At 37.4% G+C, this 16,788-nt stretch overlaps 3 long non-coding RNA genes across 3 annotated transcripts; all 3 read left to right on the forward strand.

Moving 5' to 3' along the window:
• The first annotated feature begins 29 nt into the window (after positions 1 to 29).
• LOC121399494 lies at positions 30 to 8,059 on the forward strand. Its single transcript, XR_005965080.1, has 5 exons — positions 30 to 235; positions 4,885 to 4,951; positions 5,897 to 5,998; positions 6,757 to 6,838; positions 7,857 to 8,059. It is a non-coding gene; the product is annotated as an uncharacterized LOC121399494 (long non-coding RNA).
• Positions 8,060 to 8,903: 844 nt separating this feature from the next.
• LOC121399495 lies at positions 8,904 to 13,342 on the forward strand. The gene is made up of 4 exons (XR_005965081.1): positions 8,904 to 9,252; positions 10,011 to 10,092; positions 11,111 to 11,318; positions 12,438 to 13,342. It is a non-coding gene; the product is annotated as an uncharacterized LOC121399495 (long non-coding RNA).
• Positions 13,343 to 14,651: 1,309 nt separating this feature from the next.
• LOC121399496 lies at positions 14,652 to 16,494 on the forward strand. Its single transcript, XR_005965082.1, has 2 exons — positions 14,652 to 15,059; positions 15,674 to 16,494. It is a non-coding gene; the product is annotated as an uncharacterized LOC121399496 (long non-coding RNA).
• Positions 16,495 to 16,788: the final 294 nt, after the last annotated feature.

Below are 16,788 nucleotides of genomic sequence, written 5' to 3' on the forward strand. Positions count from 1 at the left end.
AGCAGTATGAAATTGGCAGACGATCCCTAACTCTGGAATCTCGCCCCCTGCCTCCAGTGCTTTTCAGCCAATGACAGCTTCTCCCTTCCTTATGTCACTCAGCAGGCTCCGTCCCGCCTTGTAAGCACACCGTTCCTGTTTGTACTCTTTTCTCTATGGTAAAGAGAGACAGCTGAGTGGCAGCACACTGGAGTTTGCAGAGAAGCAGAACTCGAGAGAGACAAAGTAGTGCTGTGTATGTTGTGCTTAATATTTCCCTAGCTATGACTCTTTGCTGTGTGATATAATATGTAGCTACCACAGAGCCTATGTACAGAGTTTGCCTAGTGCTGGTATCATTAGAATCCTGTTATACACAGTGCTACGCAATATGTTGGCACTATATTATATAGTGAATAAAGTACCCCCTCTTGTAAAATATAAGGATATTATAAGCTACCGAGGAGTTTCATGACCATATAAAAACACGAGGCCGAAGGCCGAGTGTTTTTATACAGGTCATGGAACTCCGAGGTAACTTCTAATATCCTCATATTTTACAACTGGGGGTACTTTATTTATTATAATACACAAGTTTCAATGAGTCATGTGACAGAACTCACCGTTTATAACTGATGACATCAGAACTCACCGTTTATAAGGATATCATTTACAGGATATTCATGGCTTTTGTGTATTATATGTTAATATATGTATTTTAACCCCATGATGACCAACGGGGTAGTTCACACCAATGTGTTCGGTGTCAAGGACTGGGTGACACCGTACTGGCCCTACTCTACTAGCCTATCCCCCTACATCAAAGTCCCAGGATCTGCTCCCCACATAGATACACCACTAAGGGATGTCCAAAGGGGATGCCCACCAGCCATTCCTTTCATGGCAGACAAGTTTCACCAGCATACCATTCACAGTTAAGTGAAAATATAATGCCTTTAAAGGAGATATATATAGCATAACTAAAAAAACCCTCAGATCTTGCAGGCAATAATGAATAATATATGGTGCTGGTTTTACTTTGGGCAAAAAAAATGATATATAAAAATATATTAAAAATGTCTCCTTTATTGGAGCTTCCCATAGATTTGTTAAGACCTTGTGAGAGGGGTGGCCATGTCCTAATTGTCCCTGTGAGAAGCACAGTTGGAGGGGAATAGCCAGTTACAGCCCTGCAGTCACACAAGCAAAGACAGACTGCAGTTCCCTATAAGGTCAGCCTTGCTGCTTTACAGTGTGGGAAATAAGGCAGCAGGAAAAGGAACAGATGGGCAGGACTAGTATAATGCAGTGGCACGTTGTTGTTTTTTTACATAATACGTTTTATTTGAAAATCGGTGATGGTCAGGACAATCTGTCATTTAAAAGCCACAAATGTGGAGAAATTCTTCTTCTGTTTTTATCCTATGTTAAATGCCAGTTTCTTTTGTATTAACCTGTAGCCTATATTCTTCACTACAACTAAAAAAATTTAAAAAAAATTATATATGGCATCTGTTATCCAGAATCTTCAGGACCCGAGGTTTTCCACTGCTCCCAAAGATTCCTTGTCAGTATTTGCTTTTCCTATTCAGAATAAAGTTGATGGCTCAAGGAGAACTAAAGGACATGGAACAGTTCTTAGATGATCTTGCAGATTCCTTTACAGGAACTGAACCTTAAGGGGCAAATTTACTTATGGTCGAATATCGAGGGTTAATTAAGCCACGATATTTGACTGCCGAATGGTAGTCGAAGGATTTATCGCAAATAGTTTGATGGAACGATTAAATCCTTCGAATCGTTCGATTAGAAGGATTTTAATCCATTGATCGAACGATTTTTATTTTAGCTAAAAATCGTTAGGAAGCCTATGGGGACCTTCCCCATAGGCTAACATTGCACCTCGGTAGGTCTTAGGTGGCAAAGTAGGGGGTGGAAGTTTTTCTTAAAGAGACAGTACTTCAACTATCGAATGTTCGAATATTCAAACGATTTTTAGTTTGAATCGTTCGATTCGAAGGTCGAAGTAGCCAAATCGATGGTCGAAGTAGCCAAAAAAAACATTCGAAATTCTACGTTTTTTTTATTCTATTCCTTCACTCGAACTAAGTAAATGGGACCCTAAGTGTACAAGTGTTGTTGGTATGTGAACCTAAATATTTAATATTGATATAAATGTATTAGTTCAGAAGAGATGCATACTTCCTGAGATAGTTAAATGCTCTCAGGCTGTCCAGTAATAATTAGGGATGCACTGAATCCTGGATTCGGTTCGGGATTCAGCCTTTTTCAGCAGGATTCGGATTTGGCCGAATCCTTCTGCCCGGCTGAACCGAATCTGAGTCCTAATTTGCATATGCAGATTAGAAATGGGGAGGGAAATCCGTGATTTTTCTTCACAAAACAAGGAAGTAAAATTATTTTTCCCCTTCCCACCCCTAATTTGCATATGCAAATAAGGGTTCGGTATTTAGTGGATTCGGTGCATCCCTAGTAATAATGATATAATTCTCTCTCTCACACTGTTCTTCTCTCTTGCTTTATCTCTCCATTTCTCTTACCTTTATCTTAACACATTCCACAGTGAACTGTGACTGATTCTCTTTTCTTTTAAAATAGTGCCTTGTTGTACTGTACTTGGCTAAAAAACATCTAAAAAAAAAAAGCCAGCACAGTTCTAGAAAAACATTCTTTGGACAGATGAAACAAAGATGAACCTCTACCAGAATGATGGCAAGAAAAAAAGTATGGAGAAGGCGTGGAACAGCTTATGATCCGAAGCATAACAAATCTCTATAAAACATTGTGGAGGCAGTGTGATGGCTTGGGCGTGCATGGCTGCCAGTGGCACTGGGACACTAGTGTTTATCAATGGTGTGACACAGTACAGAAGCAGCATGAATGAATTCTGAGATGTTCAGAGACACTGTCTGCTCAAATCCAGCTAAATGCAGTCAAATTGATTGGGAGGCATTTCATAATACAGATGGACAATGACCCAAAACATACAGCCAAAGCAACCCAGGAGTTTTTTAAAGCAAAGAAGTAGAATATTCTTAAATGGCCAAGTCAGTTAACTGATCTGAACCCAAATGAGCATGCATTTCACTTGTTCAAGACTAAACTTTGGACAGAAAGGCCCACAAATAAATAGCAACTGAAAGCCACTGTAGTAAAGGCCTGGCAGAGCATTAAAAAGGAGGAATCCTTACAAGTCTGGATATCCAACACCCCTCCCACTATCAAACTCTTCCTGGAAAAACTGGTTAGAGTTTTTTACATGGACTGGATAGAAACATCTTTAAATAAAAACACAATAATTCAAAGGTTTTTTGATACTTGGGAGACATTTATTGAGATTATACCACACACAATGAAGGTGAAATTGCATGAATGTTTTCAACATAATGAGTGGTATATTACAAGAATTATAAGTGGAGATCCCCCTATTAACTTATGACTGAACTTATGCAAAGTGTAGATGTAACCTCCGGCACGGCAGCTTCAGAGACAAAATGTGGCCAGCGAACAAACAAAGAGACAATGGACTGATTATCACTGTGATAAGGGTTAGAAGATGAAAAATACGACGGTTAACATGTTATATATGTTGTTAAGTTTACACCGAAACATACAGACCATTCTTACTATTTAGCAATTTACTTTGAACCTCCATCTCGATACATACAAGACTAAATGGTGACTAGATTCGTACATAAAAGAAATTAACAGTATTGTGTATATACCATATGTGACCTGTATATGAATATCTTACCTTGTATTATTGTTGCCATATGCTCCCGACTGGTAAATTGTACCGAATTGTAAAAGAACTATGTGTCAATACCTTGTATCTGAATGTTGCTCGAATAAAAAATGTTTTTCAAAAAAAAAAAAAAAGGAGGAAACCCAGAATCTGGTGATGTCCATGAGTTCAAGACTTCAGGCTGTCATTGCCAGCAAAGGGGTTTCAGCCAAGTATTAGAAATGAACAATTTATTTTCAGTTTTTTAATTTTGAGCCCCTGAAATGATTGTGTTAAAAAAAAGTCTTTAGTTCCTCACATTTTATGCAGTTCAACTGCATCTGAGTTGTTTCCTTTAAAATTTATTGTGGTAATGTACAGAACCAAAATTAGAAAAAACTGTACATGACAAACTCATAGGCACAGGACAACAACAAGGTGCCAATGCATTCTTTGCTGATAGACATTCCAAGCCTGTCAACAGATTGACATAGAGAAATGAGCTGCTGATTCTGTATAGGGGGTGAGTTATCAGGTTTTATTTACCCATGTATGGCCAGTTTAAGAGATTTTTTTTCCTTTTATGCCTGTATTTATTTAATGTCAACATTTAGAAATAATGGCATGCAGCTTCTTAAGGCAACGGCACATGTGATTTTTTTGTCGCCAACAGTAAATCTGTGCTACCGAGGGTGACAAAATGTCCTTAGTTTCCTTCCCACTGGTAGTGATGTGAATTGCCAGTGGGAATACATAAACATTACATAGTAGCCCAAAATTACCTTGTAAGGCAAATCTGGGTTACTTTGAAAAAAAGAAGCAATGCTTTTGATTTCAGAAGTAATGCAGACAAAAAATACATCCTGTATACCATTGCCCTAAAATCTACATGGCCACAACCTTATCTCAGCACTATAAGTAGCCAAAAACTCAGTATAAACTAGGAAAAACATATCAAGAGGAATATCCGTGTTCATTAACCTTGTTTATAGACAAAGACAAATTGGTCGTTGTGGTGTCTTGCTGAGAAAAATGTAGTAAACATTTTGTATATATATTTTTTTTTTAACAGAGACCTACAAGGACCTGTAGTAGGAAGTTAATTTCCCCTATAAACCAAGTTAGTAAACCGTATTTCTTATTTTTTTTACATATTCTAGAGAGGAAGACTTGGCTTGCAGTGGCCCTTTGTCCCAGAAGCAAGCAGAATATTTCTTCTCTCAGCAGGTATTGAAGTTTCACTCCTTCTCTAGTTAATACTTCTGTCTTTAAAGGGATACTCTCATGGGTGTTTTTTTTAAACACATCAGTTAATAGAGCAGCTCCAAAAGAATTCTGCACTGAAATCCATTTCTGAAAAGAACAAACAGATTTTTTTATATTTCATTTTGAAATCTGACATGGGGCTAGATATAACTTCAGTCACTCTTTACTGCTGTACTGCAAGTTGTAGTGATATCAGCCCCCCCCCCAGCAGTCCATCAGCAGAACAATGGGGAGGTAAAAGCTGGGCCCCACTGGGAAACATTCATTTACATTGAGTAGGAGAAACAGCAGTCTGCCAGAAATCAGTTCCATCCTAAAGTGCTGGCTCTTTCTTAAAGCACATGACCAAGCAAAATGACCTGAGATGGCAAAATTACAACTAAACAAAATACACTTGCTGGTACAGGAATTAAATTTTATATTGTAGAGTGAATTCATTGCTGTGTAAACAGTGTAATTTAGAAATAAAAACACCATAAAAATCATGACAGAATCCCTTTAAGGTTAAGCCTTCATGTTCCTAATTTATCTGTGTAACCTGGAATTTTACTATGGTAAAACAACATGAAATAAATCCTTTCAAACCTGATCTTAATTTTAGTTTTGACCAGATTAAAAAAATATCTTCCTTTTAATTCTAATAAATTTCCATATTGGAGGCTGTGACCCCTGCCAAAAGCTTGAATTTTCTGCTTTTAGCTGCCCCAATTTTAGTAAATAACCAGTTGTACATATGATTCCTTAATTTTTTTTTTGTGTACGTGAACAGCCCCTTTTAATATCTACCTATTTTTTTTTTATTTTGTTTAATCGCATTTTTTTACTGTAAGGTTTATAAAACTTGAAAATCCAGAAGACATGGAGGAAGAATTTTGACAGAATTTATTCACTATGCATATGTTTCAGGCTTCTTTACTGAAGAGTGATGAGAACAAGGCCCTGACCCCAGTCTTACTGCAAAAGGAACTAAATAATCTGTTGAAGTTCAACCCTGATTTTGCAGAAGCCGTAAGTCTTTGCCTCTGTGTGTATTTGTTATAACTTTGCTTTTAATTACATGATCCTGGTTTGACACTTTCTGTTTATTCAGAATGGAAAATATTTCAATAAAGTACCTAATTTTCCGTTCATTTTTTGATTTAATATATATAATATTTAGTATAAGTGAAGTTTAACAAGTGTGCTAGCTAGTGATGGGCGAATTTACTAAATTTGCAAAATTGCTGAAAAAATTTGCCTGCAAATTTTCGCCAGCGTCAAAATATTTTTGCCACTGGCGGCAATTCCGATGCCGGCGACAATAATTCCGACGCCTGTGACAATTCTAGGCGCCCATTGACTAGGCATCAAAATTCTCGTTTCGCGAATTTCGTGGGAAATTCGCAAATTTTTTGGCAAAGCGAAACTGGAGAAATTCACCTATCACTAGTGCTAGCATAAAATAACAAAAACAATAGAATTGCCCTAAAAGTAGCTAAACTGCATTCGGGGCTTGCATAAAGCAATCAATTGTTTTATTAGTTGTTTGACCTAATTGACAAGCTATAGTTGAGCAACCACATTTGCAAAGATTGCAACATTGTTTGCTGGAATTTAACTGTTTAACCATACTATATCTTATAACCATGTACTGAGGGAAATCTTGCTGCCCTTCTCTGCCGATTTGGACACTAGTATGTGTTATAGGTATGGGTTATGATATATGTATTATTATGTGTATGTATTATTATGTGTATGTATTGACTTTGGCTTGTTCTTTCCTCTAGTCACCAAGCAGAGCTTGCCCTGCAGGAAGCAACCAGGATAGCACAGGAGTCCAGTGACCATGTGTGTTTGCAACACTGCCTGGTGGGTACTGATGCTAAATGAGCTACTCTGTAACCTGCAGTTTGTGTCTAGCAGTATTTTGTCCTTTATATTCAAGGCAGCTGATAAGGATTGTTTCTAAAACATTACTTTGATTACTTATTGTAATGCCAGTTTGTGAGACTGTTCATCACTTTCAGTTTTGAATAATAAACTTTTTCTTTAATAACATCTTGGCTTTATTCAAATGATACACCTGATTTTACCTGTATGTGCATTTGAATAAAGCCAAGATGTTATTAAAGAAGCTGGTCTCCTGGACATACTTTGACCAGCACTCCCTAGCGATCCATTGAACTGATGTTGTAGCAGGTAAGAAGTGACCGACATATCGCGAGAGCTGCGGTCGTGTAAGGATACGGAATAGACGGGGTTTGCGCTTTTCCTGTTATTGGGGATGGGCTGATTAATGACCACCAGGCACATTTTCAGAAACTATTTTATATAAAGTTAAGCAGAAGCCAGATTTTAATACCTTATATAAAATGGGCCAGCCTAGTCTATAGTTTGCTGATCCCAAGATTTAATTTGTTCATCATTTTTAAAATGTCACTTGTATTTCATCCAGATCAAGTGAATAGTAAGATGATATTGATGTTTCCTTGCTATCCTCAGTGTCCTCCTGTTACATTCCACAATTCTTCTGCATTTCTTGGTTTTGCCTCAGAAAAAACATTATTGATGTCACCCCACGTGTTTTCTATTGGATTAAAGTGATACTGAAACTAAAAAGTTAACTAAGAAACTATTTTATATAAAGTTAAGCAGAAGCCAGATTTTAATACCTTATATAAAATGGGCCAGCCTAGTCTATAGTTTGCTGATCCCAAGATTTAATTTGTTCATCATTTTTAAAATGTCACTTGTATTTGTTTTTAGCAAATAAATCTGTACATTATAGCTTGGTTCTTATTTCATTTTATTTTGGACTTCTAACGTGTGTTTGTGCCACTGTGCTGTTAATTACTAATATCTAAAGTGGCCCATGTATATCTTCCAGTGGCCTCTATATCCCTTCCAGTATTTGGCATCCCTTGGCATACCGTCCTTGGTTCAGCAAAGAGCTTTGGCAGGAAAGACAGCTGACAGACTCATGGATGCCCCGAAGGACTCAGACCTTCTCCACTGGAAACAGAGCCTGTCAGAACTAACTGACATCAGTACAGCACAAAAGACAGCCTGGACATCTGGAGACTGTATGGGCAGAGGTGAGGGCTGTTCTTTTTTTCTTATTATATCATATTTACTTTTACTTAGGGATGCACCGAATCCAGGATTTGCTTCGGTATTCGGCCAGGATTCGGCCTTTTTCAGCAGGATTTGGATTCAGCCGAATCGAATCTGCAATTTGCAATCGAATCTGCAAATTAGGGGCGAGGAGGGAAATCGCATGACTTTTTGTCACAAAACAAGGAAGTAATAAATGTTTTCCCCTTCCCACCCCTAATTTGCAAATTAGGATTCAGATTCGGCTCGGTATTCGGCCAAATCTTTCGTGAAGGATTCGGGGGTCCGGCCGAATCCAAAATAGTGGATTCGGTGCATCCCTAAATAATTTATACAAATATTATTATTATTTGTAAAAATAAAACAGTACCTTGATCCTAGCTAAGCTTTGTGAATCAGTATTGGTGACTAACCAATCCTTTTGGGTTTATTTAATGTTTTAATAACGTTTAGCAGATTTAAGGTATTTACATTTGACCGTTACACCCTGGAAACTCCAGTCCATCGTATACGGCTTGAATACCTATTTTCCCAGTTGAACAATTTAACAATATATTATGTGGCCCACATGCTATGTCTCAAGGCCCCGATCATACTACCTACGTGTAAACAGTGTAATTTAGAAATAAAAACACCATAAAAATCATGACAGAATCCCTTTAAGGTTAAGCCTTCATGTTCCTAATTTATCTGTGTAACCTGGAATTTTACTATGGTAAAACAACATGAAATAAATCCTTTCAAACCTGATCTTAATTTTAGTTTTGACCAGATTAAAAAAATATCTTCCTTTTAATTCTAATAAATTTCCATATTGGAGGCTGTGACCCCTGCCAAAAGCTTGAATTTTCTGCTTTTAGCTGCCCCAATTTTAGTAAATAACCAGTTGTACATATGATTCCTTAATTTTTTTTTTGTGTACGTGAACAGCCCCTTTTAATATCTACCTATTTTTTTTTTATTTTGTTTAATCGCATTTTTTTACTGTAAGGTTTATAAAACTTGAAAATCCAGAAGACATGGAGGAAGAATTTTGACAGAATTTATTCACTATGCATATGTTTCAGGCTTCTTTACTGAAGAGTGATGAGAACAAGGCCCTGACCCCAGTCTTACTGCAAAAGGAACTAAATAATCTGTTGAAGTTCAACCCTGATTTTGCAGAAGCCGTAAGTCTTTGCCTCTGTGTGTATTTGTTATAACTTTGCTTTTAATTACATGATCCTGGTTTGACACTTTCTGTTTATTCAGAATGGAAAATATTTCAATAAAGTACCTAATTTTCCGTTCATTTTTTGATTTAATATATATAATATTTAGTATAAGTGAAGTTTAACAAGTGTGCTAGCTAGTGATGGGCGAATTTACTAAATTTGCAAAATTGCTGAAAAAATTTGCCTGCAAATTTTCGCCAGCGTCAAAATATTTTTGCCACTGGCGGCAATTCCGATGCCGGCGACAATAATTCCGACGCCTGTGACAATTCTAGGCGCCCATTGACTAGGCATCAAAATTCTCGTTTCGCGAATTTCGTGGGAAATTCGCAAATTTTTTGGCAAAGCGAAACTGGAGAAATTCACCTATCACTAGTGCTAGCATAAAATAACAAAAACAATAGAATTGCCCTAAAAGTAGCTAAACTGCATTCGGGGCTTGCATAAAGCAATCAATTGTTTTATTAGTTGTTTGACCTAATTGACAAGCTATAGTTGAGCAACCACATTTGCAAAGATTGCAACATTGTTTGCTGGAATTTAACTGTTTAACCATACTATATCTTATAACCATGTACTGAGGGAAATCTTGCTGCCCTTCTCTGCCGATTTGGACACTAGTATGTGTTATAGGTATGGGTTATGATATATGTATTATTATGTGTATGTATTATTATGTGTATGTATTGACTTTGGCTTGTTCTTTCCTCTAGTCACCAAGCAGAGCTTGCCCTGCAGGAAGCAACCAGGATAGCACAGGAGTCCAGTGACCATGTGTGTTTGCAACACTGCCTGGTGGGTACTGATGCTAAATGAGCTACTCTGTAACCTGCAGTTTGTGTCTAGCAGTATTTTGTCCTTTATATTCAAGGCAGCTGATAAGGATTGTTTCTAAAACATTACTTTGATTACTTATTGTAATGCCAGTTTGTGAGACTGTTCATCACTTTCAGTTTTGAATAATAAACTTTTTCTTTAATAACATCTTGGCTTTATTCAAATGATACACCTGATTTTACCTGTATGTGCATTTGAATAAAGCCAAGATGTTATTAAAGAAGCTGGTCTCCTGGACATACTTTGACCAGCACTCCCTAGCGATCCATTGAACTGATGTTGTAGCAGGTAAGAAGTGACCGACATATCGCGAGAGCTGCGGTCGTGTAAGGATACGGAATAGACGGGGTTTGCGCTTTTCCTGTTATTGGGGATGGGCTGATTAATGACCACCAGGCACATTTTCAGAAACTATTTTATATAAAGTTAAGCAGAAGCCAGATTTTAATACCTTATATAAAATGGGCCAGCCTAGTCTATAGTTTGCTGATCCCAAGATTTAATTTGTTCATCATTTTTAAAATGTCACTTGTATTTCATCCAGATCAAGTGAATAGTAAGATGATATTGATGTTTCCTTGCTATCCTCAGTGTCCTCCTGTTACATTCCACAATTCTTCTGCATTTCTTGGTTTTGCCTCAGAAAAAACATTATTGATGTCACCCCACGTGTTTTCTATTGGATTAAAGTGATACTGAAACTAAAAAGTTAACTAAGAAACTATTTTATATAAAGTTAAGCAGAAGCCAGATTTTAATACCTTATATAAAATGGGCCAGCCTAGTCTATAGTTTGCTGATCCCAAGATTTAATTTGTTCATCATTTTTAAAATGTCACTTGTATTTGTTTTTAGCAAATAAATCTGTACATTATAGCTTGGTTCTTATTTCATTTTATTTTGGACTTCTAACGTGTGTTTGTGCCACTGTGCTGTTAATTACTAATATCTAAAGTGGCCCATGTATATCTTCCAGTGGCCTCTATATCCCTTCCAGTATTTGGCATCCCTTGGCATACCGTCCTTGGTTCAGCAAAGAGCTTTGGCAGGAAAGACAGCTGACAGACTCATGGATGCCCCGAAGGACTCAGACCTTCTCCACTGGAAACAGAGCCTGTCAGAACTAACTGACATCAGTACAGCACAAAAGACAGCCTGGACATCTGGAGACTGTATGGGCAGAGGTGAGGGCTGTTCTTTTTTTCTTATTATATCATATTTACTTTTACTTAGGGATGCACCGAATCCAGGATTTGCTTCGGTATTCGGCCAGGATTCGGCCTTTTTCAGCAGGATTTGGATTCAGCCGAATCGAATCTGCAATTTGCAATCGAATCTGCAAATTAGGGGCGAGGAGGGAAATCGCATGACTTTTTGTCACAAAACAAGGAAGTAATAAATGTTTTCCCCTTCCCACCCCTAATTTGCAAATTAGGATTCAGATTCGGCTCGGTATTCGGCCAAATCTTTCGTGAAGGATTCGGGGGTCCGGCCGAATCCAAAATAGTGGATTCGGTGCATCCCTAAATAATTTATACAAATATTATTATTATTTGTAAAAATAAAACAGTACCTTGATCCTAGCTAAGCTTTGTGAATCAGTATTGGTGACTAACCAATCCTTTTGGGTTTATTTAATGTTTTAATAACGTTTAGCAGATTTAAGGTATTTACATTTGACCGTTACACCCTGGAAACTCCAGTCCATCGTATACGGCTTGAATACCTATTTTCCCAGTTGAACAATTTAACAATATATTATGTGGCCCACATGCTATGTCTCAAGGCCCCGATCATACTACCTACGTGTTTTCGTCCCAATTATAAGCTCTTGAATAGCTGCATTAGTTCTATACTACTCTGTGCACCCAATAAATGAGGTGTAAGTTGCAGTTCAGCGTGCCCCTTGTACTCTCTTCTAAGTGTTCCTGTTTTTATTATTTTTTTCCACGTTTTCTTGGTCCTGATGAATACTCGCTTATTATACTGGTGCTTTTTAATTTTTTACTTTTAATATTGTCTTTTGTTTGTGCAATTTGAACTGTGATGGGAGTGGGGGTGATCATATCATTCACAGTGACGTCTTGCCTGTTTTCCCACCACAGAGGGTTTATCTGTGTGTTTGTGTTTGACTTTGAATAAGGCTGTGGGAGCAGCATAAACGCCTTTTTCACTTCAGGTAACTGGGAATCAAAGTGGTCCACACAACACTAAAGTTTGCCAGTAGATGGTGATAAAGTGCCATCATCTTTGGTCCATGTTCTGTGAATGAAGATGTGAATAACTTGTGTAATTATTTACAGGACATTGTCTTAAAAGCTCAAAATCAAACTGCAGAAGCCCATGCAATTCTACAGGTGCTGCTTAATTACTGCCAGAAGATAAAGAACATTGAAATGGTCATACAGTATGTATAAATGTTGTTTCTTAATTCTGAACCTGGCTGCAAGCTACTGTATATGTGTGCATCAAATGACAAATTAATAAACTGTTTGCCTGGCATTTAGTTCCCCTTGATTCTAGTGCATTGTAGTGAATAAATCGATATCTGCAGCTTTGCCTTAAATGAAATCTGGATTTCTCTTTCTCACTGGAAAAATGTTTTTTTTTTCCTTCTCTACACATTGTGGTTACTAGCAAAGTTAGTTTTCCCAGGAGCAGTAACCAATAGCAACCAATAAGATGTTTGCTTTTAAACAGATGACCAGTAAATTCTACCTGCTGATGCTAGTGCCTTTTATTACATTACCCCCATTTTCTTGTGTTATTTCTTGCCCCACAAATCTATATATCTGTGTGATTGTCTCTCTCTATATAGTCATAATTGAATCCTTCTGAAACATCTTATCATCTACATGATATATAGTACATATTGACTTGTTAACTTTACATTGTCCCTCGTGCAGTCTCTGTGTTTTGTAATTTTTCTATTGACAATTTTATAACCTGTTACATGGTATAATTGTAATGATCTTAGTCAGAAATCAACTTTCATTGTCCACTCTTACTCTGTAATATTTTAATAGCACAACTTTCATGGTCACTATATTTTGTGTAAACATGAATATTTTAATCCATTTATTGAAAGTTTCCTTGCTATCCTCAGTGTCCTCCTGTTACATTCCACAATTCTTCTGCATTTCTTGGTTTTGCCTCAGAAACAACATTATTGATGTCACCCCACATGTTTTCTATTGGATTAAAGTGATACTGAAACTAAAAAATTAATTATTCAAAATATTAATGTACATCAAATGTTACCTATAGCTCATGTTGATCGTTTTTCACTGCTTTTCACCGGGCTGCTTTTGTAAATAGTTACTTGAAGTGCCAACCTGACTGTCCCTTCTCAACATGTCAGTTAGAGTTTCTAATGCTAATAGACTGCTGAAGCTCAAATATGTCCTCAGAGAGGAACATGGGGGGTCAGAGAGGAACATGGGGGATGAGATGGGTAATGTAAAAGCAGCTGTAAATACTTTTATGGCAAAATTATAGATAGCATGCCGAGACAATAGGTTTAATTTCTGCTGTCCTTATCTCTTTAAGGTCCGGGGATTGGGTTGGCCACTCCATAACGTCAATCTTGTTGGTCTGGAACCAAAGATGTTGCTCATTTACTGGTGTGTTTGGGGTCATTGTCTTGTTGAAACTCCCATTTCAAGGGCATTTCCTCTTCATCATAAGGCAACATGACCTCTTCAAGTATTTTGGTTTATTGAAACTGATCCATGATCCCTGGTATGAGATAAATAGGCCCAACACCATAGTATGAGAAACATCCCTATATCATGATGCTTGTGCCACCATGTTTCACTGTCTTCACACTGTACTGTGACTTGAATTCAGTGTTTGGGGTCATCTGACAAACTGTCTGTGGCCCCTAGACCCAAAAAGAACAATCTTGCTTTCATCAGTCCATAAAATGTTGCACGATTTCTTTTTAGGCCAGTCAATGTGTTCTTTGGCAAACTGTTCAGCATGTCTTTTTTCCTTTTTTTATTTTTTTTTTTCAACAATGGGACTTTGTGGGGGCTTCTTGCTGATAGCACACAGGTAACTCACAGGTAACTTCTTTGATCTTCCTGGAGCTGATCTGTGCCATTTTGAATATTCTTCTATTCTTTCGAATGGTAGTTTTCTTCCCTGTCTTTCAGATTTAAGTTGCCATTTTAAAGAATTTGAGATCATTGTAGCTGAGCAGCCTATCATTTTCTGCACTCCTTTATGTTTTCCCTCTCCATTCAATGTTTTAATCAAAGTATGCGGTTCTTCTGAACGATGTTTGAAACAACCAATTTTACTCAGATTTCCAGAGAGAAATTCACTATAACCAGCATGCACAACATTTGCTACCTTCCTTCTTCCTTAAATAAGGGCTTTAATTGACACCGGTTTTTTCACAGAATGAATGAGCTCACTAATTGAACTCCACACTGCTATTATTTGGAACAAGCTATTATTATTTTGAACAAGCCTCAATTAATGATTTAATTACACACAATCAGCAGCATGCATGTCATGACTGTTGGGTCTGTTGGTTTTCTATTACTCTTACTACATTTACTAGTAAATTAATTGCCATGTAGAGATATAATTTCTACCAAAAACAGTGATTGAGCAGGTTAGTGATGTTGGACTTTTATTCTGAACACAACTGTACCAATACTTTTACCAAACATGTTAGCGAAATGGAGAGTTTAGTGGAATAGTAAGCTAGAGCAAAGAAATCAAATAACTAACTTTAGTTTTTGGTCTGCAGCTCTTGCTCGGAATTCCAGAACAAGCATTAAATATCCTACACATGGCTATTGAACCCATTCTGTCTCATGGGGCTGTGCTGGATAAAGGTCAGGCCATGTTTCTGGTAGCCAAATGTCAAGTAGCTTCAGCTGCATCCTATAACCTGCAAAGGAAAACAGAAGGTTTGTGTTTTCTAAACAAACTTGTTCATTTTATTTGTAGTAGTTCTCATAATAAATGTGATTATTACCTTTATTCTGAAAGTCCTATAGTTCTTCAATGATGAGGGAAGATTTCTGTGGATGTATATCAATTTAGCGGGGAATGTAATAGAAGCAACTGGAATAAATCTTCCATTTAACAGTTATGTCTTCTGAAACCTCCAAAAAGGGAATCTCTGTTTTAGGAATGTTTTATGAACCTTAAGTTAAGCCTTGAATGAATATCTCGTGAAGAACTGAGCAACCGCACCAGGGCACAAATTGGCTTATTTATGCTTTATTTATTTATTTTTCTTAACCTTGATTTTGAATACCATTTTAAGGGCAGTTTATTCCTAATTCAGTGTGCACTTTTATTGGAGACTCTTATACACATGTTACAATGTAGAGATACTTTACTAATGTAGCAGTATGAAATATTACAAGGAAACACAGTATTTCTAAACTGGCATTGCTTTTTTTCTCACTTTGCACAAATCTTTACAGAGTTTATTATCAGCTGAATCTGGTGAATCTCATCATTATAATTTAGCTGTTTTCAACGTAAAAACCATGTTGTTTTTTCCCACCCACAGGTTAGGAGTCCGACATTCTAAATCTTAATGAAGCTAAATCATACTTTGCTATTGTGGATTGCAAAGAGCTGATCCAGGACATCTTGTACTTGTAAGCTAGGCTGTATAACACTTTGGGCAACATACAAGAAAGGAACAAATGCTCAATGATTTTCCGCCAGATGCATCAGGAACTTCCTTCTCATGGGGTATCATTAGTTATTCGCCTATAGGAGCTCAGATGACACAACACTGTGGCTGCTCCTTGTGAGGGTAAATTGCCCTGGACCATTCAATTCTGTGATTTTTGTTTTGAGGCAAAATCTCCTGGATTGATATATAAAGGTGATGCAAAGCCAATGCCCAAAGATGTCCTCTTGAAGGCTGCTTCATGAAAAAACCAATAATGATTTTCAGAACAAGTTCTTTTTTCAGAACCTGCCAAATCTGGCACCTCTTTACAACCTGAAGCTGGCCATAGACGCAAAGAGCCGATCGTACGAAACGACAATTCGTACTATTTTCGGACCGTGTGTGGAGAGTCCCGACATTTTTCGTCCTGCGGAGATCGGTCGTTTGGACGATCGGCCGATCGTTTGAGGATTCGAACAATCGTATCTTTGCATCTATGGCCAGTTTAAGAGTTTTGCTGCCTTTATTTGACAGTATCTGTTCCACTGGATCCTGTTATGATAGGACATACAGAAATCAGCCTCTAAATGTAGTCGAACAAACAGTACATGTGTAACACTGTATAGTGTTCTCAAGAACAAGTATTTGTTTATAATGGCATAGTATGTACTGTCTGAGGTGTTTTTAAAGTAAATTAATCTTCATAATGAGTGGGCTTTCCTCATTTGTCTCTGTTTTGGAGAAAGAGAATGTGCAGTATAGTAGCTGCTGTCGCCAAATTAAATTTTTAGCTGCATTTCCTTTCAGCCTAGTTTTTGGGTGAACCTTATCCAAAAGTTTTTTTTTAAAGTCAACAGATTTTAAAGCCCTGGACCGCGGAGGTGACTTTTTTTTTGTGAGGAATTTTGCTAAGGGCCCCCCGGGCCGATAAAAGCTGCCGACAGACCGAGTCGACAGGCAGTGTGTGAGGCCCCAATCGTTATCTGGCTGAAAGTCGGGCAGGG

This window comes from Xenopus laevis, chromosome 1S, assembly GCF_017654675.1.
Source record: "Xenopus laevis strain J_2021 chromosome 1S, Xenopus_laevis_v10.1, whole genome shotgun sequence".
Lineage (NCBI taxonomy): Eukaryota > Metazoa > Chordata > Amphibia > Anura > Pipidae > Xenopus > Xenopus laevis.